This window comes from Engystomops pustulosus, chromosome 4 (assembly GCF_040894005.1).
Source record: "Engystomops pustulosus chromosome 4, aEngPut4.maternal, whole genome shotgun sequence".
NCBI lineage: Eukaryota > Metazoa > Chordata > Amphibia > Anura > Leptodactylidae > Engystomops > Engystomops pustulosus.
In genome coordinates this window covers 75,047,562-75,075,352 of record NC_092414.1, presented here as the reverse complement: position 1 = coordinate 75,075,352, position 27,791 = coordinate 75,047,562, and the positions used below count along the sequence as shown (strand labels likewise).

At 41.2% G+C, this 27,791-nt stretch overlaps 2 long non-coding RNA genes across 2 annotated transcripts in view; one reads left to right on the top strand and one right to left on the bottom strand.

Annotated features, from left to right (window-relative positions):
• Positions 1-11,025, bottom strand: part of LOC140129012 (uncharacterized) — a 30,765-nt gene extending 19,740 nt beyond the window's left edge. Inside the window, exon 1 of the long non-coding RNA XR_011855250.1 lies at positions 10,942-11,025. This is a non-coding gene — a long non-coding RNA (uncharacterized lncRNA). The remainder of the gene's footprint in view (positions 1-10,941) is intronic.
• A 5,185-nt stretch (positions 11,026-16,210) lies between these two features.
• Positions 16,211-17,048, top strand: LOC140129011 (uncharacterized). The gene is made up of 3 exons (XR_011855249.1): positions 16,211-16,278; positions 16,754-16,839; positions 16,939-17,048. It is a non-coding gene; the product is annotated as an uncharacterized lncRNA (long non-coding RNA).
• The last annotated feature ends 10,743 nt before the right edge of the window (positions 17,049-27,791 follow it).

Below are 27,791 nucleotides of genomic sequence, written 5' to 3'. Positions count from 1 at the left end.
AAGGCTCCAGGGCGCCCAAGAAGGACCAGCAAGTGCAAGGACCGCCTCTTAAAAGTGCTTCAGCTTCGGGATGGGGCTACCAGCAGTGCAGAGCTTGGCCATGACGGCATTTTTTTTGTGCAAGGTTTTTGAATTTGTTTAAAGGTATTGAAACATAATGCATAAACTATAATACTATACATGACTATATAATAATAAACTATAAATAAATTATAAATTATAAATAAATTATAAAACAAACTATATATTTGGTATCTCTGTGAACATGCTGATCTAAAAAATAAAGCAGAGGTGTCATCTGGATCACATTACACATTAAAAGGTGTAAAAACAAAGCGCATCAGAAAGTGGCGCTACTGTGTTTTTTCACCAATTCCACCACATTTGGAATTATTTCCAGCTTCCCAATACATGGCACAGAATTTTAAATGGTGCCTCTAGAAAATAGAATTTTGTCTCACTAATAAAAAGCCCTCATATAGGTTTGTAAAAAAGTTATGCTTGAAAAATAAAAGAAACAAAACAGCTGTGATGTTCGCCCTTTTTGCCACCGTGCAGCCCTTACAGATTTTATGTAAAGTGTGTAGACACCTCAGATTGTTACCCTAGATTTTCCCTGTTCAGTGCAAACAATGAGGATTCACAGCCAAAAAAATATACATAAACATTTTAAAGTGGATATAAAACAGCATATATTTACAGTACTTAGACATTTTTAACCCAGTTGGTGACACTGTATTTATATTGAACTTACAATTATTATATGCAGGATGAAGTAATATGTTTTATAGTAAACCTATTGCTTTTTAGTACAGAATAAAAGCATTCTCTACAACGCTACACTGAGAACAGTGATAGATTTTCATAATGAAGTGCTACAGATAACAGCGGTAATGATCACACATCACAAGCCCATGTGTTCATTTTATATTACTTAGAAGATTAGCCCTTTTTTCTTCTGTAATGTGTTTGCTTTTCTTTCTACCTCCTTTTTCATTTTCTAACTGGCCTGTAGGGACACATAATCCCAGCAAACTTGATTAAAATGGGATTTCCAGCATCTGACGTCAAAGGGAATCCTAACACATCCATCACGGCAGTGTCTCCTCTGTTGGTGACAGCGTGTAGAATCGCAGGGCTTGTATCTCAGTAGGAAAAGCTCGGTCATGTAGAATAAGGAGGGGGATGGGGCTCAGCAGGTGCAGGTGAGTCTGGGGATAGCGTGTAATCTCACATTCTGGAACCTGTTTGCTCTATCACTGTTGAGCCATAGACAAGTCATGTCTAGCTTCTTGTTAAGTGGCCTGAGCAATGCTCCAATTAATTGTCACACAATGGGCATTCATTATCAGACATTGCTGCAATACATTGCTTCCTTCAACCAATAGCAGCGGAGATAAGGGAGTATACATTGTAAATATACTTTCGATTTTCTTCATAATTCCAGTGAGCGCTATACAACATGTTCTATGACTTCCTTTGTAGTGTAGGAGAGTACTATATTTAGCTCGCCTTCTACTTTCTCTTTTATTCTAATTACAAGGGTGGAATGACTATATGATTTATAACACTGCCTGTCTTCTAACCCTAGACCTAGGTTTATTAGAAAGCTGGAATCAGAGTTTTATTATAATGTACTTCCTCCCTAAAGGGGATATTCTCAATTATAGCCGTTAATCTACTATTGCCACTGTCCTCCCAAGGGAATAATATAGGTCTGTTCAAAACTATGGTGAACACCTTCGGTGAGATTCATCGAAACCAGTAAAAGCAAACGTTGTCTTTTGTAAATCATATAAAGGGACCTCATAGAGGTAACTTCTCAATGTTTCTTTTGCATATTTCATAATTCCCTTCCATGATGCTCATAGGTTTTTTTACTGTATATTATTTACTCACATGTCATATGTCAAAACCATGCACTGTGGAAAATTCCTTGACATTCCCAATCATTAAAATCATGGAAATAATGTACAGGCAGTCCCCGGGTTATGTACAGGATAGGTTCCATAGGTTTGTTCTTAAGTTGAATTTGTATGTAAGTTGAAACTGTACATTTTATGATTGTAGTTCCAGAGAAAAACATTTTTTGCCCCATTGACAATAGGAGTTTCAAAATTTGTTGCTGTAATGGGACTAAGAATTATCCATAAAACTTCATTACAGTCACTTTACATCTGATCATTGCATTCTGGGACTAAAGTAAAGCATCCAGAGAACTTCACCAGTGGTCCGTCTTTAACTAGGGGTCGTCTGTAAGTCGGGTGTCCTTAAGTAGGGGTCCGCCTGTATAATATTTGAAAATATACAAAACCCAGTGGGGGTCATTTACTAAGGGCCCGATTCGCGTTTTCCTGACGTGTTACCCAAATATTTCCGATTTGCGCCGATTTCCCCTGAATTGCCCTGGGATTTTGGCGCACGCGAACGGTTTGTGGCGCATCGGCGCTGGCATGCACGCAACAGAAATCGGGGGCGCGTCCGAACGATAACCCGACGGATTCGGAAAAACTGCAGCATTTAAAAAAAAAATTGGTCGGTACTCACATGCACCACGATGAAGACGATGAACTCCGGGGCACCTCGGCGGACTTCGGCGCAGCAGTGCCACCTGGTGGACATCGGGCGCAGGACCTTCATGAATCGCCGGAAGACCCGAACGCTCGTCAGAGAAGTCGCCGCTGGAACGCGAATGGACCGGGTAAGTAAATGTGCCCCATAGTGCATGAATGCCTTTTGTCATCAGATGTCCATGCAAAGATCCCACAAATCTATCATTTAATGTTAAAAACTTTAAAAAAAAAATTCAGAAACTTGTCAGGTTCAAAGATGATTCAGATTCAACACTGATGTAAAAAATCAGCCTCTGATTCCACAAGATGAAAGTTAGGGAATCATCTAAATGTAACAGATGTGGAGAGATAGAGGCTGATTTTTTTTACACGTTATATAGTACTGTCCAGAAATCTACAAGTTCTGGAATGAAATATTTCAACAGATAAATAGTACTTTAGATCTCTCTCTTAATCCATCCATCATGACAGCCATCATTGGAAGAATCAACATCTCTGAGAGTAGAACTGTTCATCAGTCAATTATTCTTAGACTGTTGATGTTGGCCCAGGTACTTATAGTGAGAGAATGGGGTAGTAATAGTGGTAAGACCTTGATGTTTCAGAAGTGGTTGAACTTATCTTTCAAGGTCAAACAATATGAAAAAATTCAAGCAGAAAAAAAGGGAACAATGAAGAAATGAGCTAGAACCTGGGAAAAATGGAAATAGATAAAACTGTATATTTGATTTTTTTTTCCTTCTTTTATTCCCCCTCTTGCCAGGAGGATGGGGGTGGGGGAGAAAGGGATATATTGTTGATATCAAATATATATATATGTTGTTGGATTTCTAATGAATTCACTGGTTTGGGGTTGTACGGGATATATGTATGCATACAGGTTAAGATGAAATATTTAATGGAACTGATGGTTGTTTTTGAATATGTGCTGTAATATACTGTGTATACATGTATCTAGACTAATATGCTTAAGTTATTCGATATTCTGGGATTCCAGATATGTATGAGATGTAAATGATTTCACTGCTATATATATGTGTTCAAGTGTTTTAAAAAAAAAAAGAGCAAAGTTCCCCATTTCTAGCAAGATGTACCAATAATATCATACAGCATGTGTGTAGTTGGGCCAAAAAAAACTTTTTTAGCCCCTAAAAGTGACTCAAACATTGCACTTTCCTGTGCACTGTGTTCAGTCCATGGGATCGCACAAGCAAATGGGTTTCTGTGGACTGAACATATTCGTCTGGACATTTAACATAATTCATCTGCCATATACATACTTTTTTTCATTTGGATGTAAATTTAGAAAATATGTACTGGTATGAAGATAATTTCCTATGAATGAAGCCATGTTGTCCCTTAGAAAAGATAGAACTGTCCTTAGATACAAATACCACAGACGGAGTGATTGTTCCACATGCATGTTGTGGTTGGATGCAAACCTACTATTAAATGTCCTGACAGTTATTACAAGTGGCTGAAGATACTGTAGGCTTTTGGAATTATAGTGTCCAGCAGGTGAGAGCATCACTATGATGTTACTTCCTGCAAGGCCTAAAGAGTGGACTACAACATGGGGCACCTTAATGGAAAGCTACCATCAAAATCAAGTAGAAATTATTCATAGATCCAGCCACGTGACTGTAGTAATCTTATTAGAGGCTTCCTCTCTTCTAAAAGCAACTTTTACAATTATGCTAATGAGCCAGAAGGACTGTGGGCATGTTACAGAAGGCCTCTGTGCTCTGGATTCACAAGCAGTTGCTACACTGCAGAAGCACGTCCCAGTCTCACCCTAGAGCAGTGGTGGCGAACCTATGGCACGTGTGCCAGAGGTGGCACTCAGAGCCATTTCTGTGGGCACTCAGGTTATCACCCCAGGACAGAGTTCACCAGACAGGAACGGATCCACTAAATCTTTCTGCAGTCCCAGGCAACTTAAGAGATGTTGTTCTCAGAGCTATTTTTAAGTGACACTTCATTGGCTGTGTGGCTTATCTGTATTATCTTTTTAAGGTCCCCCTTATTCCCCCTGCTGGACCCTTCATTCTTCCTCTATAGAGAGACCCTGTAGAGAAGCTACAATGAGAGTCTGAATTTGTCCTCTTTCTTTCAACTGTATTGGTGGTCTCAGGGGCTGATACGATTGAAAGATGTGGAAGAACAGGTAGCAATAACTTACTGCTTAAAATGCCATGTTGGCACAGTAAATAAGTGGATTTTGGTTGTAGCCTGGGCACTTGGTCTCTAAAAGGTTTGCCATTACTGCCCTAGAGGGTGATGTTTACCTGCACACCATGACCCACATTTATCAAGAACAGTGAAAACTGAACTATGTGCCGATTGCCTGTGGAGTGTGCAGGGTGCACATGAATTGTGGTGCACGTTCTTCATGAATCTGGCGCCCCCTGCACTGCTGAGGAAGTGTACACCATGTTTTTGTGCACTTTGTTCATGCCGCAGAATTGTGGCACAGACACAATTGTGGCGCACATCGGACAGAATTGTGCACATTCCGAATAAGCAGTAACACGCCCCTTTAGGTGCGCAGTTATCCTGTCTTGTCAGACACAGTGCAGCCATGACACAAAACTGGCACAGACACTTTATAAATACATGTACAAGCAGTTTAAATGTTCTTTTCAGTGCAAAGTCAGACAGAAAACTGGTGCAAACACTTAAATATATGTGGGGCTACGTAGCCACATCAGTGCCCCTCTTAGCCCTCTTGCCCCTATTAGCCATATCATAATCTATTTCCCTTCTATTGCCCCTAAAGAGCCTTAATGCAAACATGTCAGTGGGAATGTCATTTCTATCTGGTGACAGGTTCCAATAGCCTATGCTAAGCTGATTAAAAAAAATTGTCAGCATTTGTAATGCTGCCACTACTTTATAAAACTTGAGTTCACATTACCTGGCTCCTTGCCAGCAGCCTGTGGTGAGTCCCAGGAAAGGAGCAGAGTGCATTTGTCTCAGTCTCCCCATGCATTCTTTCTCAACCAGGCGCTGCTCATCACCTGCCAAATACAGTGAAACATGGTGGTGGCAGCATCATGCTATGGGGGTGTTTTTCAGCTGCAGGGACAGGACGACTGGGTTGCAATTGAAGGAAAGATGAAAGTGGACATGTACAGAGATATCCTGGAAAAAACCTCTTCCAGAGCCTGGGACCTCAGACTGGGATGAAGGTTCACCCTCCAACAAAACAATGACCCTAAGCACACAGCTAAAATGACAAAGCATTCAGAACAACTCTGTGATCATTCTTGACTGGACCAGCCAGAGCTCGGACCTAAACCCAATGGAGCATCTCTGGAGAGTCTCGAAAATGGCTTCCATCAACATTCCAACATTTAACATCCAACCTGAGGGAACTGGAGAGGATCTGCAAGAAAGAATGGCAGAGGATTCCCAAATCCAGGTGTGAAAAACTTGTTGCATCATTCCCAAGAAGACTCATGGCTGTACTAGCTCAAAAGCTTCTTCTACTCAATACTGAGCAAAGGGGCTGAATACTTATGATCATGTGATATTTCAGTTTTTCTTGTTTAAAAAAACAACAGTTGTGCAGATTGTACATTAATGAGCAAAAATGACTTTTTTGATGTTACCAATTGGCTGCAATGAAACAAAGAGGGAATAGTTTCCATACCCACTGTATGCACAGTGGCAGCGGGGGTCCAGGCTTTATTACCGTATACACTGGCATTTGATAAATCTCCCCCTATGATACTGACTTCATGTAACCACCACTAGGGGAAATATAGAGCACATGGATTGTGCACTGTATAACCAGAGTTAGATTGGGATCTAGAAGCTGCCAGCAAATCCAGTTAATATGCAGTTATATGTAAATATTATTTGACTCTCATGCGCAAATTACTGAAACATAGCCGACACAAATTGCTTTCAGTAGAAGCTTGAATCCTATCCTTTGTACCTTACTGGCATTGTCCTGGGAGCCCAGTCAGTAACCTGCTGTCTGCTTCTAGCCTAGGACTAAGGCCTCTTAGCTCTGTAAGTCAGGAATATATGTCCACACAGCAGCAGCTATAAGTGGCAGTAGCAGGATAGTAAAAGGTAATTGGGGCCCAAAAGTGTGATTGAGAAAGTGGAGTCTGGGTAGAAGAGATACCTAATTTACATGTTATATCAGTCACCCAATGTATTACATTATATAAAAATAGATTGGGAAGGTTGTTACATAATTTACCCATATTATTATATGGAATGCGTAGGATGGTGAAGGTGCTGTATGCTGAAAATCGGGATGAAGTATAGTGAGGGCACTTTGTCATGTACCACCATGCAGTGGTTGGGGCCAACCAAGCTGAAGGACCCACTGGGGGATTTACCCGTTTACCTGTGGGTCAATCAAAGCCTTATTTTATTACTCTCCATGCTATATACATAAAAATACATGAGCACCCCTAGTGGAAACATGACCATCACTTTAGATTCTAAAATCCTGGATTAAATAAACACTTTAAAGGGTTATTCTGGGAATATGAACATCTGATACAAAAACCCATACTGCTATAAATGAATATAACAATACTCAATGTTATTAGTCACAAAATGGAGCTTAAATAGTTTGATTTTAAGATTCCCAAAATTTTATGGCCACTGTAAAGTAGGTGAAGTTATCATAAAGATGGTCCCCACTGGAAACTACAAGTCCCATGATCCTTTAGTTCTCAGTAACTCATCCTCCCTCTTAAGCTCTGCTCCCAGTGATGATGTAAGAGACTGTCCTGCTCTGTTACCATAGTTATGATGTGTGTAACTGCCATCACAGCACATTACCTCACTGAGATGACATCTCACCACATCACTAGCCACTGTGGATGCACTTCAACCAACCGACTAGAGCCAAACATAGAGGTGATCACATGACCTTCCCAGGCAGGTGCAGGACATGTGATGTGGACATGTGACCAGCGGCCATCTTCTGTTAATTGTCTGCTCTGCACGGAGAAAATTAACGGACTGATTAAAGGGCCAGTAGCCCAATTCTTCATTACAGTCTATTACAGTCAACAGCACTTTTCTGCCAAGGGGAACAAAATTTTAAATAACAACTAATTAAACATTAGCTTACATTTCGAAAGCCCATTTGCATATGAATTATGCTTATTTCTGGAATACCCCTTTAACCAAGTTGTGGAATTATGAAGGATTTAAAAAAAAATAACAGAATATTAGATTGGAGTTACAGACGCCAACTGCTGTATACATTTACTAGTGCACCAGCACTACATGAGTGTGTAAATAACATAAGATACCTGGTGATATGCTCATCATACAACTCCTGTCCTATCAAACATATTATATTATGTCAGACAGAGAGATAACCAGGCTGCAAAATAATTACAGCTCTACTTTTGTTGGTACCAGCTGAGCCTCTAAATAAGTAATATGCTTCTTTCTTGTTGATCTAATCCCTTTATGAAATAATTATAGACACTTTTAACACAGAGTTATAATATATTTATGTTTCAATTACAACAATGCTACTGTCTTTGTTGTAGGTGTAAGTGCCTTTTTTGAGACACCAGCCCAGAACATAAGTAATCTCCAGTAAAATATTACATTTCATAGGCTAGAGCAGTGGTGCAAAATCTTTGTGCTCTGAAAGCCACATTGTCATATTATTCGACATCAAGGCTCCAACATTTACTGTAGATGCCGCAAGTAAAACAGTAGAGCACACCCAAGAACTGACAAGCAGACTGCAGCACTAAATATAACCCCAGAAGCCCCCAACAAATATACCAGGGTAGCCAAGGTACCACAGTCAGATGATACCTAAGAGGCAGCACCTCGCACAACCCCCACCCCCAATAAATACACCTTTACTATTATAGCAATAATTTGAGCAACTCCTTTTTGAATAAGTTTGCTAATAAGGTAGTTGGTAGTAGATTTGTCTTTTGAGTTGCATGGGGTGACCCTAAAAGAAGTGGAAAGTGTTTAAGGCAGGAATAGCAGAGCTCCTGGTGCTGAATACATGTCCGTGGTGCACCAACTGCCTATTTAACATGTAGATTATTCTATAAATACGGACCAAAATAATAAAGTTATGTTAGGAAAATATAATAGCCTTTCAGCACTGGGTACCTAGGTTCAAGTCCCAGGGTCAACATCTGCAAAGAGTTTGTATGTTCTCTCCATGTTTGCATGGGTTTCCTCCGGGGCCTCAGGTTTCCTCCCACACTTCAAAATATACTGGTAGTTTGATTAGATTGTGAGCCCCACTGGGCACATGTGTGCGCTATAAAAATAACAGAATTATTATTGTTATCATAACTGACAAAATATTGAATCACAAAGTTTTCAAACAGCAAATACAGGTCTAAGGATTTGGAGACACTTTATGTATATTTTGACAGTTGGGTATACAGTTGAGTATCCTAGCAGTATAAACTAAAAATAAGCAAAACATTTTTTAGGGTAGTTGAGCTTCAGACTGACTATTTGTTGGTTATCCAAAGTATGCAGCTGTGATATCTCAAATACCTGTGGCCAAGAGCCTTTTATAGATCTTCTGCATGACTTATATAGTAGAAAAGCTGTGTATTTGACCAAGGTGCATAGGTGACTGGTGTACAATATCAAGCTAATACAGGCTGAAGAAGAGCATTAGATACAAGGTGATTTGGGTTGTTTCCAACAACAAAAATCTTGTATTACATTCCTTTTTCATTCTGTACTACAGAAATAACTAATAACACCCAATAATGAGAAATCTCAAATGCCACAGGCAAGTGCAGCAAGGACATGCAGATTTCTGTCTATTGCTTCAATACACATTATCACATGATATACGATTTGCCTAGCAACAAGCCTGGATTGGCTTTACATAGGAAAGTTCCTAAGCAGAGTTTATCAATACTAAATAATCTGCTTCTGGATTTATTTTGATCCTTGTTCCTTAAGAATAATCCACAAGACACAACATCAGAGCTTGGTCCAGCTTAGGTATTCCTGTAGAGGTAGAATTGTTTAGGTTCTGGCTTTATGGCATTCACTTTGCACATTACGTAACTAGTTAACTTTACTCTGCTTATGTTAATATGGTTAAATTTTTAGACATTTTATTAATATTTTATTACATTATGCAAAAAAAAGACCCACCTAATTTTGCTCCCATTCCTGTGGGATGAGTTGAAATTCTATTCCAGTTATTTTAGAATTGTGGCTCATTTTGCCTAGTTTATTCTCCCCCCCCCCCCTCCCCCTCTGTAAAGAGTTTACCAACAATCTACAGTAGTGACTAGAGAGGATCAAACGTGTTTTATTTTTTTAATCCATCTGAAAAGAAGCCTGAAAAACTGTTTTATGTTGTACTATTTAAGGTAATAATTGAAATCCTGTAAAATTGTATATAAGTCATAGAGGTTGCGTTCTGCTCTCGCAAAAAGTAATGGATTTTTTTCTAATGCACTTTTATTCATAGACTTAACAAAGCAAGACTTAGTTATTCCTAATGGTGAACGAGGAAGCTGACTTAAAAAGTTATTCTACAAAAGAATTACGAAAAATTCCTCTTTATTCTGTGTAATTTTGGGTTTTTTTTGTCCATTAATACATTTTCAGATACTGTGAAAAAATCTAAAGGCAAGTGATGACAAATGACCTTGTAAATATATTTAATACTTTCTTTCAGTCACTTTATATAGAGGAATTTGACTTGATTTTAGTAGAATGCTTACAAGTATGTTTGACACAATGACCATCAATCTTGTTCAACCCATTCTACCTTTATGTTTGACAGATACATATATATATATATGTACTTGGAAAGGATAAGTACATAGAAGAAAGCCAATTGTGCAGGGGAGCAGCATTATTTGGGTATTTTTAGTAAGGCAGGGAATATTGTTGTCTTGAAGGAAATAAATGCCTCAGGGAATTAGTACTTGTATTTATTCTTAGCACCACTCACAATCAAAAGCCGAACAATTATTTCGGGAAAGGTGTTCAAGTGTATGTGCGAAGAAATCAGCTGGGTGACATGAGCCCCACTGTTCATGTTTAAATAAAAGCCACCATTAACCCTACACCTGGCTGACTATGTGGATATATTCCATCTGTCAGAGGAGCAGAGAAGGAATAGCGGCAGGGACGAGGTTAACTGTTATAGAACAAAGGAGAGTCAATAGCTTGGTTTATCCAAGCAGCGGAACATAACCATGACAACTACATACAATTCATGTGAAAGAAGTAAATGCACAAAATAGCCTAAATTATAACTGCCATGATACCAAGAACGCGAATTACAGCAGCATCCGGAGCTTTCTAAATGCATTCATTTGTGATAATTCAAGTGTTCTGAAACTAGAGGTAGAACAGAAATGATTACCTGCGCTAAAACAATGCCGTCCCAATGTTTTATTTTAAGCTTTGAATTCCGACAGCAGGAGGACCTTTGTCCCGTGAAAACCTCTGCCCCCCCCCCCCCATTTGTCATGGAGTTCTTGAGGCTTGGTTGCCATGACAACTGCCAGAAAACTTGGAAGCCACAGGGAGTAAATCAGCCATCATTCTAGTGATATGCTACTGCCGCCTTATGTTTGCTGGTACTGATTAAAAGGCTATGTACCTGATCCCATATACCGTATTTTTCGGACTATAAGGCGCACAAAAAATTCTTTTGATTTTCTCAGAAATCAAAGGTGCGCCTTTTAGTCCAGTGCGCCTTAAATATGAACTGTACTTACAGACAACAGCTGCCTTGAACTGTGCACAGGTCTGCCACCTGCTGGTCATTCATCCTTATAATCAGGTGCGCCTTATAATCCGATGCGCCTTATATATGTACCTAGACGTTTTAGCAGGCATTTATTGATGGTGCGCCTTATAATCCGGTGCGCCTTATAGCCCGAAAAATACAGTACTCATCCTCATCTCTCTGCCTCATGATTAGATGAAAAACTATGATGGACAGATGTCTTTTTTTAACCATACTAACTACTATGTACTAAGCAGTAAACCCATTCGCAGTACTCTCTATAGTTTAATAAAGTTTTCAATTAAATATTGAACAGTACTTGGTACATGGCAGGAGTATGAATACAGACCATCAGCATGTGGTTCTCATGCAGGGATTCTAAAAAAACTAGAGGAAACTAGATGGCCAAACCGGAAAACAAAAATTCTAGTTTTAATCATTTATTTTTAGAATTTAGGAGATATTGGATGAAAGGGCCTGACCCGTAATCTCTTTTTTATGTCATGGCTCAGAATAGTAATTCTTCACCAAACTCATTCTAACATATATAAGCATTTAACTACACAAAGTGCAGAATAATTAACAATTCTCATCAAAGGAACCAAGCAGCCTATGCGGATCCCACAGCATTATTCCTCCTCCACCAAACTTTACAATTGGCACAATTTAGTTTCATTACTTCACCAAACCCAGAGTCATCTATCAGAGTGTCAGATTGAGAAGCCTGATCCATCACTTTACAGAACTATTGAGTCAAGTGGTGGCATTGTGCTTTAAACCACTCCACCCAACACACGCCATTGTGCTTGGTAATGAAGAACTTGTATGGAAACCCATGCCATGAAGCTCCCGGCACACCAGTTCCTATGCTGTTGTTAATATTAGAAGGGGTTTGGATGTCTGCAGATAGGGATTCACAGAATGTTAGCGTCTTTAATGCCCCAGATGCCTCAGTAATCCTTTAGCCACTACTAGTTGTAGAATATCTAGGAGGGACGAAATGTGACAAGCTGACTTAAAGGGGTATTCCTGTCTGGGCATTCACGTCAAATTGAATTCATCCGCCAAATATATATATATATATATATATTTATATGTATATCTTCAATTGCATGTTAGCCTGGGGCACTTATTTGTGCATGCCACCCCCCCCAGCTGATTGACACGCCTACACTATGCTGACATCACCGGCTCTCCCTCTGCTATTCTCGCCCTAAGCACTACGATAGCATAGCGCAAGAATAGCAGAGGGAGAGCCGGTGAAGTCACCGTCTCCCTCAGCATTGTATCGGCGTGTCAAATGGCCAGGGAAGAGGCATGCATAAATTAATTATCGTCGGAAACCATGAGGCTCATTTCCATAGTTAATAAAGCTATTTTTCTAGGAAACCGGGACATTCTGAAACATTAAAAATATAGAATATTGCTTTGGGATGAGACGGGGAGGTAATCTGATGGTAGATGTCCTTTAATGAGGTTTATTAGAAAAATGTTCACCACATGCCCCCTGCACACAATAAAATGCCACTGCTTGAACCAGTATCTATCTATCTATCTATCTATCTATCTATCTATCATATAGATAGCACATGAAAAAAAAAAATTGGTAGAACATGAATATTCTGCTTTGCAGTAACAATAATTGGCAAATGAAAGCAATGCAGTGAACATTGAATTTAAGTGATCAAATATTTTATTTCCCTTTCTCAGGACAATGGCAGAAAGAAAATGAAACTTGCCCTCAAAACTGAAATAAAAACAGCACAAAAAAAACATAATTTGCTGAGCAAGCAAATGTGTTCTGGTCTGAATTCCAGTACATTACACCAACTTTCACCCAATATCTTGTAATTGATAATGTATTAGCACATTGCATTGAAATGTTCCCTTTATCCTCTGATTATAAGGTTGTATGGGATGGCAGGGTCTCCATAGCAACAACACGTATCCTAAGCACATGACAATGGGAAGTGTTTTCAGTTACTAGTTACATTGATTAAATGTGGAATCTATAAATACTATAATATGTAGAGGAATGTCCAGCATTCATTGTCACAATTGTGCCATTTTATTTCCTTTATTCATTTACAGAGCTCGTAATTAAATGCTATAAGTATCCATCAGGATTAGAAATAACTATATTCTCTACACTACAGATGTTGAAATCCCAATGCAAAAAGCATTGAAGATATTTTTCATTTTTCTTCCCCAAAGGATGAATTCAGTAAGTAGGTCAGATAAACTTCAAATAGATCCCTAGCTACATGAAATACATATTGAAGTGGCTATATTATATCCGTCCTGCTTTAACATGATACTATGTATGAATGTGATGTAGCAATGTATAAGTGCTCAGCATTAGGATGCTGACATAGGAACAGTAATCTAATCATTTGTTATCAGCTGTTGTGGATACTGGAGTTTTTACTGTACCAACTATAGACTTTGCCAATATCCAGCAGCAGTATTATAGAAAAGTAGGATTTAAGCCTCCATACACCTCAGTTTGCCCTTAAAGTGTCCAGGCTCATCTTATCTGCTCGCCCCACTACCTACATCAGTGATTCAATCCCCTCACATCTTCTACAATCCTTCTCCCTCAGCAGTCACTTCTACCTCACTAAAATCTTCAACCTCTCTCTCTCTTCTGGTGTTGTTTCCTCTTCTTTCAAGCATGCTGTCATTACTAAAGGAACCTTCCCTGGACCCTTCCAGTGCTGCTAATTACTGACCAGTTTCTAATCTCACTTTCAACTCCAAACTCCTGGAACGCCTGATCTATTCTCGGCTAAACCACTATCTCAGCTAACTTCCTCCTTGACCCCCTACAATTGAGTTTTCTTACTATGCTCTTCCTAAAGTCCACAATGATCTCCACGCTGCTAATTCCCAAGGGGACTATTCTCTCCTGCTTCTTTTGGATCTCTCAGCAGTGTTTAATACAGTGGAGTACTAGCTCCTCCTCCATTGGCCTGAAGGACACTGTCCTCAAACATTTACTGTCTCTTTTTGCTGTCTCTGCTATCTCTCCACTTCTGTCTTTGTTATAACTATAACTCCGAGGCAGCAGGCCCACTGTCTCAGTGCTGGACTCTGACTTTTCCTTTGCACTGTATAGTACTGTGTATATATCACCTTACCATAAGACTCCCCCAAGATTTGGATATCAAAAAAAGGAAAAATATATGTGACACCAATTTTGCTGATCACACACCTAGGTCTTCAATATCTCTGCTACATGGACACACAGACATCTCTTCTACATTCATTCACACAGACAGCTATGCTACATTATTTCACACAGCTCTGCTACATTCACACATATTTAGCGCTGCTTCATTTACAGATAAAGCCCTTGTGCGTGTATGCTCTCCCTACATACACCATAAGCTTTCAACCCTTCATAGTGACTAACCCCCCCCCCCCTCCATACCCTCGGCTTCCTGTCCACCATATTTACTAACTCATATAAGTTCTCCATTCCCTTAGTATAACACCCCCATACAGTCACATACCTCCCAACATTTGTGAAAGGGAAAGAGGGACAAAGTGGCGGCACGCGATCCCCCTAAGCCACACACCCCAATCACTCCCTGGCCACGCCCCAAATTTTAGCCATATTATAATAATAAAAATCATCTCAATAAAAAAAAAAAAAATTATCCTCATTGGGATTTGAACCCAGAACCTGCAGTGTCCATGAACAATAATGTCACAGTGCCTCAACCAACTGAGCTATAATCTCAATGATTATCAAGGTGTAGAATTTTGGTAACTTAGAACTATGACTACTGTTACACTGTGATACAGATTTAATGCCTTGGTATATAGAGAGGGATCTTCTCAGAGATTATTGTAATTATTGAGACTATTATTATTATGGAGATTATTATTATTATTATTATTATTATTATTATAATTATGGAGATTATTATTATTTTTACTATTATTAATAATCATCTCCATAATAATAAAAATAATAAAATTTCTAATAATAACAATAGTCTCAATAATTACAATAATAATCTCTGAGAAGATCCCTCTCTATATATCAGTACATTAAGTCTGTGTCACAATGTAACAGTGGCAGATAACACTTCTTAGTTACCAAAAATCCTGTGATAAGTACCACTGGGCTTATAGCTCAGTTAGTTAAGGCTCCTGTCTACAGTGCAGAGGGTCCAAGATTCAAATCTCAGCCTGGGCAAAACTTTATTTAATTTAATTAAAGAAAGAGCTTGTGTCTGGGGAAGCCCTGGAGACCATATATGGACAGATGCTGATCTGAAGCTGATGACGTGGTCCCTGCTCTCCGCTAAGCCGACACATCTCTGAAAAGGATTCCCTGCCCGATGTCTGCTCTGGGGAACCCTAGGAGATGCAGTGACCATATATGGATAGAGATCTGAACCTGATGATGTGGTCCCTGCTCTCGCTAAGCCGACACTTCTCTTAAAAGGATTCCCTGCCCGATGTCTGTAGAAGCCATTCTGTACTATCAGTTCTGGCTTTCAAAGTATTTACTATGGGGACACAGCGGGACCTGGGGAGAAAATCCGTAACAATCTCATAGCTGCCCGTGACGCGGGGCAGAGGTAAGAAAAACGGGACTTTCCTGGCAAAATCGGGACGGTTGGGAGCTATGCAGTCAGCCATCAGACACTTATAATTAATAACCCCCCCAACCATCAGCTCTTTGTCCCCTGTATACAGCAACCCCTCACCTTCTCGTCCCCTCAGTATATATCCTTCCCTACCCTCTCCTCCAGCTCCCCAGCCTGCAGCCTACAGCTACTCACATTCTACATGTAGCGGCAAGACACATACATCTCATCCTTTGTATTCAGAGTCTATTTTCTGGGTCATGTGACTTAATAATCACATGACCCAATGATGTCATGTAAGTTCCTTGAATGTTACAGTCGCAGCAGCCAGTGGATGGAGAGAGAGAGAGCAGTCAGAGGCTCTGTGAGTGTCTTCCCCCATCTCTATTACGGTGGTCAGGAGGAACTGGCAGTGCTGGATCTTCTTGATATTCTTGACACTAAAAAGTGTGTCTTATAGTCTGAAAAATATGGCAAGTTGGTTTTGTAGTGTAAGGATAATGCGGTCTGCAAACATCATTTGTACAGTATTGCCAATCTTTATTCCATAAAAGCAGGTTGGATCTTGCAATGGGCTCTAGGTTAATGTTCAATTTGTAATATTAGATGGCTTAGAAAAAACACCATTAGTTATCACTCTAGCTAAGATGCTTGAGTATAGGGCTTGTATAGTACTGTCGATAGGGATTTAAAAGTATCACTGACGTTCCTGTGAAAAAAAAAACTTTTTAAAATATGCTACTTAGCCTTGTGTGTTGACATACACAGAGCGCTCAGGGTTAATAATTATGCACACCTCCAGCAGCCATACTTGCCTCTTCTCCCCTGCTCTATCCCAGTGATGTTGCGCAGTGATATCACAAGAACTCCAGCGTATCAAGGGTTAAGAAGATGTGTACCCAGATCATGGAGAAGCTGCTGACAGGTAAGTATAGTTAGCTTACTTCACTACCACCCAAGTGGTAGTTGCCATTTTTCTTTTCAAAGGAAAACTAACTGTCAAATCTCTTCTCTGTGTCCAAAGAGAGAAACAGAAAAAGGCGTCCAACAGCGGCCACTGAAGAGATAAGGTTTATCATCCTTCTTGTGCTTTCTGAAGTTTGTCTAATTTTAACAAATCCAACCTGTTCAGCGATAATAGTAAGTTTGCATACATTTGACGTCACTATTTGAAAGTGATGTAGGTCTATAACTGGGGTGGCCAAATGAAATGTGTTGCACAAATCAACGTCTTGATGTGTTGGTGGGTTTTAGGGTTGTTCTATGAGATAAGTAATCACTGCAGGTCTTTGTTATAACCTTAGGACTGATACTCTTATCACCATCAAACCAATATTTGATTTAAGCTATTTTGGATTCAGTTTGAGTGACTTTTTTAGATTTCAATATCCATATCTCACATTTGACAACTTGTCACTGTGCATACTATTATGATGAGTAAGGGAACCAATAGATTATTAGTGACTTTTCCTAATTATACAGGAAAACGTGCTGTAAAGGTTCAAAGATGTCCTGTGTCATATTACTTGTTTCTTCATCATCTTAATACATGAAAGGTATTTCACTAACTTGGGTAATCTTGTAGTGTACTCTGAATCCTTCTTAGCTTGTTGTGTGCACATTTCTGTTTCCCTTTGTATTTCCGTAGCCCATGGGTGAGTTTGTCAGGTTACTGTTGGTAAATTTGTCTTGATGAGGACAGGAATAATGTGGTGCACAGCCACAATGTTCTGCTCCAGGCCACATATTCTTCACTGTCATCTGTGTGTGTTGTGTGTACTCTATTTACTTTAAGTGAAAAGCAATTACTGCTATGAATAATGACAGAACAGAATTTGACATTTATAATTGAATATTATCAACTGATAGCATTGGCAGAAGCAATGGTGGAACCTCATACGGCCGGAAAGAGTAGGCGCTCGGGGCCTCTGGTTCTCCAGGGGCCCATGACCGCCCAAAGCCCAATAGTAAAAAATTTACCTTAACCACCCTCTGTTATATGTCAGTGGCACCATTGAAACCACACACAGGGCACTATGCAGGGCTGGATTAAGGGGTGGGCACCATCCTCTCCCTCCTTGAAGCTGGCTCCTTAAAATCTGTGCAGGTTTTATCAGGAAGGAAATAACATCAGAGAGGAAAGGAGAATCCCTATCTGTAGCAATCCCTGCTCCGCATGTCAGCAGCACGGGAGACTCAGAGGATAGGAGAGGGAGGGAAGAGAAGAAGGAGTAGTGCCCTCCATAACACATTGGAATCAGCCAGAGATAAGTCGTCCCCCGAGTGCCTGCCTCAACCATTTATCATATTGTAATTTGTATAATGAGATTTTGCAGCCGAGATATATAATATACTTGCTTTTTGTTGGGCATTTATCAGTACAGGCGGTCCCCTACTTAAGGACAACCGACTTACAGACGAACCCTAGTTAAAGACAGACCTCTCTGTGATCTCTGTTGAAGCTCTCTGGATGCTTTACTTAAGTCCCAGGCTGCAATGATTAGCTGTAAGGTGTCTGTAACTATGTTTTATTGATAACCCATGGTCCCATTACAGCCAAAATTTTGAAAATCCAATTGTCACTGGAGCACAAATAAATTTTTTGTCTGGAACTACAATTAGAAATTATACAGTTTCAACTTCTATACAAATTCAACTTAAGAACAAACCGATGGACCCTATCATGTATGTAGCCCGGGGACTGCCTGTACTGACATTTTTCATACTGCTTTTATAACCCTTTTACCCCCTGCACAGTGGGTGCCTGATACATAAGAAGATTCAGGCCTCAACATATATTTGGCACATGGCTCACCACAATTGACTCCTGCCTGGGACTAGAGTGAATTATAGTGACCTTTCACACCAGAAATCTGGTAAATTCTGCAACAGGCGGCTAGCGTGTACATCGGGAGGTTCTGCAGTGGCTGGCGTATGTATTGGGAGGTTCTGCAGTGGCTAGCATGTATATTCGGAGATTCTGTGACAGCTGGTGTGTGTATATGAGGTTCTGCAGCAGCTGGCTTTTGTATTAGGCTCCAGTACTGAGACCATCTTGGACCCTTACTGACACTGGACACCTCTTACTGCAAGGCAACTGCCAGCATATGATACCTTCCAGCAATCAACCATACTGGCAAAAGGAACATGACTGTACAACTGTTGTGCAGAACAAACCGGATCATATACTCAGGGGCAGCAGTCATGACTGAAACTCCAGAAATGTGTTTTGGGTCACTTTAGCAAGAACAGTTTCAATCTGGTCTTAATAAAATTTGTCATTGCTGAGAGTGACTAGAAATGTATAAAAGGGACTGTATGACAATATTCATTATTTTTATATTCTAGTATTATCTCATGGTCTTGATCAACTTTTAAAAATTCCCACACTAGGAGGCGATGAGATACCCACGCAGCGATTCTAAAGTCCTATAAAAACAAATATATTCATTATTCCAAGATATCACTTTTTAAAGCCAAAAAGTAAAAAAATAAAGGAGCAAATAATGAACTGTTTCTGTGTAGAAATAAAGCTGTTTTTCAAGAAACAAAACTGTAGCGTAGGGACTAATGGGGGTGGACAATGACACAGGGATTGGAGAATTACCAACAAGATAATCCTGGTGTCATGAGGTGTGCTTTTATTATAAATAATGGAAAATAGAACACCTTAGTACTTTAATAAACTTACTTTATTGAACACAAGATTTACAATTAACGATATACAATGGTTGTAATAAGCGCAGGCTCATCCATATTCTCAGGATTGATTTTGGTCAGAATTCTTGTAAATATTTTGCCCCAGGGTCTGTACTTGTGCCTGTTTATTATGCTGCACTGTCAGGCTATTTTCTTCCATATCAACCTCACTTAAGTATTCTTTATTACTCATCTTTATCTATTTTTCTATGTTTCATTCAAATGTCTTCCTCCTTATCTGCACTGACTCATCTTTCCTCCCACAAACCCAATTAAAATGCAGACAGCTCCTAAAAATAATGTGCAGTATTACCTTATATGGACATATATGTCCTAATTATGCAATTAACCCCAGAAATTCCAGGTTGTACTGGAAGCATATTGTTTCCCAGTGCTTTTCCCAGGTAGGTTGGTGTAAATGAGGTGAAACGAAGCGGAGACGGATAATCTCAGATGCTGCATTCCAATACACATACAGTGATGGGAGACCTCCTCCTGTATTACCAACACTGATGGGGATCCTCGCTATGTTACTGCAGTGGTGATCCCGCCTCTTTAGCTAGATATTTGTGTGGGCGCAGGGATGGCACATCTCTGACATTAATAACATCTCCTCTGGGCAGCCAGAGAGGTAGACTTCCACCTACGCAAGACGTCCCAAGGGAAACCCACGCTGCAAAGAAAACAGGCTGTATTTCAAAGGAATGGGATTCCAGCCCAATCGAAATTCAGATAGAACAGAGAGAGAGATAGGATATTAGTCTGAGTAATTTCCATGTGCTTGTCAGTGACTCCAGTAAAATGAGGAAAACATGAGCTTTGCTCTCAGTGCTGTACAGAAAATAATACTTTGACTCTTTCAGTACTTGGGTGCTTGGCTTGTACTTCACAAACCCACACTCAGCCACCAATGTTTTTATTGGATTTTACATCTGTTTCCGGCAGATGTGCATTCGAGGGTGTGGAGACGCGCTCTACTTATGTGTGCAAACAGCAGACTGAGCTTGCTTACACTTTGGACTGTATTGTAAACTGTTTCCCTATGACTAAGCAATAATAATTCTCACTATACTATACAGCAGACAGAAGTGGTGTTATGGAGCTTGTATACAGAAATGAGGGAAATATATATGATGTCATCATTTGATATAAACACCAAAACGCAAAGTCTTAGAACACAAAGTTATAAAATTGAATTGACATAAAAAATGCATAAATGTGTTTGTTAGTTATCAGAACTTCAGATATGTGTCAGTTATCCTAAAACAGCAAAAGTGGTAAGAGGAGCCTACAGGACACCGATACGGCTGATCATGCTGAAGGAGTAGATGCAAGCAGGATGGTGAGTGCCTTCCCTAAAATCCAGCCCTGTACGTTCCATAAGAAAAGACAAGGGAACAATAAGCACATTATGCTATTTGTGCCGTTTTTTGGGGCACTGGCTTCCATTTTTTTCTGGTGCACCTACTGCAAGCTATTTATTTATTTATTTATCATGCTCATAACATTTAATGAACTTTTCTAATTTTGGGCGCAGCCTTTTCTCCCCAACACTTTTCCTGCACTCCCAGGTTACCGACACTTTTTTTCTGGTGGGTGCAATTTGTGTCGCACACTTTGACCCACAAAAAGTCTACCAAGTAGTTTCTTTCCGGGCAGTGGGAGCAAAGGATACTCCATACCCCAGTAGCCTCTGCTATCCCACATTGTCCAGCATCCTGGGAGCGCACCCTCATGCCTCCATAGCAGTCCGGCTCCATCAGAGCTCTGTGCATAGCAACGCTCCTGACAGCACTGATGCCTGAACTACTGCGCATGCGCAGAAGTATAGGGGAGCCAGACTGATACAGAAGTGTAAGGAGCGAGCCCAGGATGCACAGGTAGGTTGGATCACAGAGACTACTGGGGTGTGGAGTAGCCTCTGCTCCCACTGCCCAGAAAGGCTACATCACATGGGTCTCTGCCGATAATTAGCATATTAGCTAGATAAAGTTTCGTTTAGGAAGTATTTTAGGATTATGCAAAAATAGATTAGGGTTTAGGATTTTACTAGCAACCTACTATCAGATCTACCTTAATAAGTAGATTTTTGTGGGTAGGTTTCCTTTAAGTTGATATTATTAGCAACATAGTATCAATACTGAGCATTGTTGTGCCCTGTGTATGTAACTTTCTTTTTCAAGGCTGTAATTAGTTTGTTAGGTCATATTTTACCATCAGAGAATAGATCATGGCAAGTGTGTAAAAACTACACAAATGCGCTACATCTACCCAATGGTCAGTTACTATTCTCAGATGTATGCTGTCAGTTTTGGTTGATGTGATTAATTTTTGAAATATGTGATATATACATATACATATACGGGTACAGAAAGTATTCAGACCCTTTTCTCAGTATTGAGTAGAAGCACCTTTTCAGCTAGTACAGCCATGAATCTTTTTGGGATTTAAGCAACAAGTTTTTCACACCTGGATTTGGGAATCCTCTGCCTTTTCCTTGCAGATCCTCTCCAGTTCCCTCAGGTTGGATGGTGAACATTGGTGGAAGCCATTTTCAAGTCTCTCCAAAGATCCTCAACTGGGTTTAGGGCAGGGCTCTGGCTGGCCCAGTCAGGAATGGTCACAGAGTTGTTCTGAAGCAGGGCCGGTGTCAGCACCCAGCAAACCCATGCAAGTGCCGGGGCCCACAGCTGCTGGGAGGGCCCACTCGTGGCCAATCCCCGTCTCTTGCAGCCTGGCCGTGCCGGGTGCTGGCACTGTAAAGCGGCGCTCCGTTTGCTGCAGGACGCTGTTGTGCGTCTCTGCATGTGAGTGCGGATGCCAGCAAGAGGAGGAAGTCGGCGAAGGGGAAGCCCTGCAGAAGACTGAGGTGAGTACTAGTTGGGGGCTTTATATAATGAATGGGAGATCAGGAGATGGATGTATTTATTGAAGGGGGGTGAGGAGGGGGCTTGTATTTAATGAATGGGGTTTGAGGAGGGGGTGCATATATTGAATGGGAGGTGAGGCAGGGGTTACATATATTGAATGGGGGTGAAGAGGGGGCTGCATATAATGTATGGGGTGAGGAGGGGGCTGCATATATTGAATGGCAGATGAGGAGGGGGCTATATATACTGTATGGGCTGAGGAGGGAGCTGCAAGAGGTTTTCATTTGGGTTAACTCTCTACTTGGCCACTTTCATTTTTCCTTCCATTGCAACACGTTGTCCTGTCCCTGCAGCTTAAAAACACTCCCATAGCATCATGCTGCCGCCACCATGTGTCACTGTTGGGATTGTATTTGGCAGTTGAGGAGCCTCCTGAGGAAACGTCTGGAGCGCAAAACGCGTGTTGGGGTCATTTGCTGTTTTTCCAGACATGGGTATTAGTGCATTTTTTTTAAATTTAGTAGATAGATGATGACAGCGGTGAGAATTTGTGAGTAATGATACGGACACTAAATCCATATACAGGCGGTCCCCTACTTAAGGACACCCGACTTACAGACAACCCATAGTTACAGACAGACCCCTGTGACCTCCGATGAAGCTTTCTGAATGCTTTACTATAGTCTCAGACCACAATAATCAGCTGTAATGAAGCTTTATTGAAAATCCTTGCTCCAATTACAGCAAAAAATGTTAAAACTCCAATTGTCACTGGGGGCAAATTTTTTTGCTCTGGATCTACAATTATAAAATATAGAGTTTCGACTTACATACAAATTCAACTTAAGAACATACCTCCGGACCCTATCTTGTACGTAACCCGGGGACTGCCTGTAGTTTGTTTTGAAAGTGAAGATTTTACTATATCCCCCACTGTTAAGTATGAGATTTAACAACTGCCTCACCCTGATGTTCTATGTATTTGGATCATGCAGTAGATGTAATTAGCCATACAACAAATCTATTGGAGTCACACTTTATCGTAATAGTTTTTATGTAATGTAACTATTTAAAGTGATCTAATAAAATTATGTTTATAAGGACCTGTGGATCCTCCGTGTGGTGTTTCTTGGATTTTGCATAGGTGATGAGCAGTGCCTGGTTTTCTTCACACATACCACTTAGAATTACCCCAAATCTTAGAATTACCCCAGATGTAACAATCTTCGTTACATCAGACCAAAGAATCTTATTTCTCATAGTCTGTGAGTCCTTCATGTGTTGTTTTGCAAACTGTATGCAGTTTTCATATGTCTTGCAATGTGGAGGCTTTCGTAGGCACACTCTGCCATAAAGTCCAGACTGGTGAAGGGCTGCAATGATAGTTGATGTTGTAGAACTTTCTCCCATCTCCCTAATGTATCTCTGAGGCTCAGCCACAATGATTTTGGGGTTCTTCTTTACCTCTCTCACAAACGCTTTTCTCTTACGATTGCTTAGTTTTCTTCACGGCCAGGTCGAGGAAGTGTTGTGGTCTTTCCAAACCTCTTCCATTTAAGGATTATGGAGGCCACTGTGCTCTTAAGAACCTTGAGTGCTGCAGACATTCTTTTGTAGCCTTGGCCAGATCTGTTCATTGCCACAATTCTGTCTCCAAGCTCCTTGGGCAGTATCTTAGACCTCATGATTCTCATGTGCTCTGACATGCACTGTGAGGTTTCAAACAGACAGGTATGTGTCTTTCCTAATCAAGTCCAATCAGTTTATTTAAACACAGCTGTACTCCAATGAAGGAGTAGAACCACCTCAAGGAGGATCAAAAGGAAATAGACAGCTTGTGACCAAAATATGATTGTCACAGCAAAGGGACTGAATACTTATGACCATGTGATATTTTAGTTTTTCTTGTTTAATAAATTAGCAAAAATATCAACATTTCAGTTTTTTTCTGTCAAGATGGGGTGTAGAGTGTACACTTATAAGCAAAAAGAAATAACTTATTTGACTTTACAAATTGGCTGCAATGAAACAAAGAGTGAAAAATGTAATAGGGTCTGAATACTATACCCATTGTATACATTTATAGTTTATATATGTTTATATACAGTTCTCCCTGAGTATGCATGAATTCACTCTAAGTACTTTGGATACTTTTCATCTTCCAATAAAATAATAATAATTTAGCTTCAACATGTGTGAATGTACATTGTGCTTTGACCTAGGTTGGTACATCATACCTGCAGGCTAATTGCCCCTGACCCCCTGATGAAGCCATTTTACCTACAGTCACAATTGATGAAACTTTGCTATTTGCTCTTTCTAATATGTTGGGGGAGACTCACCAATCCCCCCATCTTCATCAGTTCAGAGAGTTTTCCCCCCCACATGCCACTTTAGGCATGACAGGGCATAGAATGGGAAGGCGTGGGGCAGGGGCCAGAAAACAGGCAGAGACTATAGTTGAAATCTGACCTGGTCTAAACATGTCCTAAGAAGCCTCTTAGTAGATCCAGGACACTGGCATAAAACGCCAGTCTTAATAAATTCTTTGGGGGATATTTATCATACGCCGCCGCTACAAATTCGCAGCACGATACATGAAGAGGCTTCTGCCTCTTGATGTATCGGGCTACCAGTTGTGCAGCGTTTATCCTACGCAACCGGCGACTTTTCACGCCGCGCCCCCAATTCCCCCGGATTGGGGAAAATAATCGCAAAAGCTAGCAATAAGCTAGCATTTGCAATTATTTCAGGGCCTCTGCGCCACTGGCGCTGCGCAGATGTCCTGATAAATATCCCCCTCTGTCTATACGATTTTACTATACAACACAGCCATCCTGAGAGATATAACTGAAGATTGAGAGGTTATCAGTCTTTGAACTGTACATGTTGAGAGCAGTTCACTAACACTTAAAATTATTAGGTTCCACAGTTGTATGAAAAAAAAACACCTGCATGCATTTCTAGGAAATAAAACAATACAGACAACTAATTGGAACACTGGTCCAGATTTATAAAGTGATACAACAGCCTCACTGATATGCATTATGCGTCAGATAATCCAATAGTGGCGCAAAGTGTTCAATTATCAGGCGCAATCTGCACTGCTGTGGGAAGTGTGCGCCTTTTTCTTTTTGGTGCACACAAATTAAACGGTGTGCCATGCAAACTCCTACTAAGCACTTCCATTTAGGTGCACAGTTTGCAAAAGTGTCGGACAAAGTGCAGCTGAGATACAAAAGTGGCACAAACACTTAAATAATACATGTGCAAGCTCCAAAGACATTCTTTTTTGTGAAAAGTGGCACAAGGAAAACTGGCACAAGGACATTAATATATTTGGCCACTGTGTTGTAATAGCACATAATAAATAGCTTCAAACAGTCCGATTGTGGAGCAGCACAGCGAGTATAATGGATCAGTTCCAAATGGTGGGTGCATGCCTCCAACAAACCCGATCCACCGTTATGTAAGGTCAGATATCCCAAAAAAATGCAATGAGGCAGCATTGTATAAGTATAAAGGTGATCTTTATTCACCCATGGCAAAATAAGGTGCAAAGTTTCAGCTCATCCATAGAGCCATTATCAAGCAAATAGATAGCATCAATGCTTTTGTTACTCACAGAAACATACCGTATATACTCGAGTATAAGCCGACCCGAGTATAAGCCAAGACCCCTAATTTTACCACCAAAAACTGGGAAAACCTATTGACTCGAGTATAAGCCGAGGATAGGAAATGGATTGGTCACAGACCCCCCCTCCAGTATATAGCCAGCCCCCTATAGTATACAGCCTGCCACCAGTAGTATACAGCCACCCCAGCCTGCCCCCAGTAGTATACAGCCATCCCAGCCTGCCCCCAGTAGTATACAGCCACCCCAACTTGCCCCCAGTAGTATACAGCACTGCCCATAGTGCCCCCAGTAGTATACAGCCTGCCACCAGTAGTATACAGCCATCCCAGCCTGCCTTCAGTAGTATACAGCCACCCCAACCTGCCCCCAGTAGTAAACAGCCTGCCCCCAGTAGTATACAGCACTGCCCAGAGTGCCCCCAGTAGTATACAGCACTGCCGAGCATGCCCCCAGTAGTATACAGCATTGCCCAGCCTGCCCCCAGTAGTATACAGCACTGCCCAGCCTGCCCCCAGTAGTATACAGCACTGCCCAGCCTGCCCCTAGTAGTTTACAGCACTGCCCAGCCTGCCCCAGTAGTATACAGCACTGCCCAGCCTGCCCCCAGTAGTATACAGCACTGTCCAGCTTGCCCCCAGTAGCATACAGCACTGCCCAGCCTGCCCCCAGTAGTATACAGCGCTGCCCAGCCTGCCCCCAGTAGTATACAGCGCTGCCCAGCCTGCCCCCAGTAGTATACAGCACTGTCCAGCTTGCCCCCAGTAGTATACAGCCAGCCCAGCCTGCCCCCAGTAGTATACAGCACTGTCCAGCTTGCCCCCAGTAGCATACAGCACTGCCCAGCCTGCCCCCAGTAGTATACAGCGCTGCCCAGCCTGCCCCCAGTAGTATACAGCGCTGCCCAGCCTGCCCCCAGTAGTATACAGCACTGTCCAGCTTGCCCCCAGTAGTATACAGCCAGCCCAGCCTGCCCCCAGTAGTATACAGCACAGCCCAGCCTGCCCCCAGTAGTATACAGCACTGCCCAGCCTGCCCCCAGTAGTATACAGCCAGCCTGCCCCAGTAGTATACAGCACCGCCCAGCCTGCCCCCAGTAGTATACAGCCCAGCCCGTACATTGCGCTGGGCGCCGCCATTGCTCTCCCCCGGGCGGCGCCTAGTATGACGTCAGCAGCAGAGTATGACACCTGGGAGAGAGCAATGCCGGCGCCCAGAGCGATGTACATTGGACAGAAGACGGGCACGGAAGCCAGAAGAGGAGCCGCGCGGACATCGGGGGAGCAGCGCTGCACATCAGGGCCACCAGAGGGTAAGTATATAAGTTTATTATTTTTTAAGTGACTTGTGACTCGTGTATGAGCCGAGGGTACGTTTTTCAGCACATTTTTTGTGCTGAAAGACTCGGCTTATACACGGGTAAATACAGTAAATAAAAATTGAGTTTTAGTGTCCGGATATGGCTAGTATTTTTTTTCCTGTTGGCAATTTGTCTGAAATATAACCTTCCTTAATACTGGTCCAACTCTGTCTTTATGAAATATCTATTCCCATTGGGTTGTAGAAAGTCTTGGTGCAGACTGGTCTGTATGTAGGACACCAAATCGCTACAGTTCTTTATCAGGATGCACTGCATATGCTGCTGTGTGGTGCGCCGGAACAGCTTGGTAT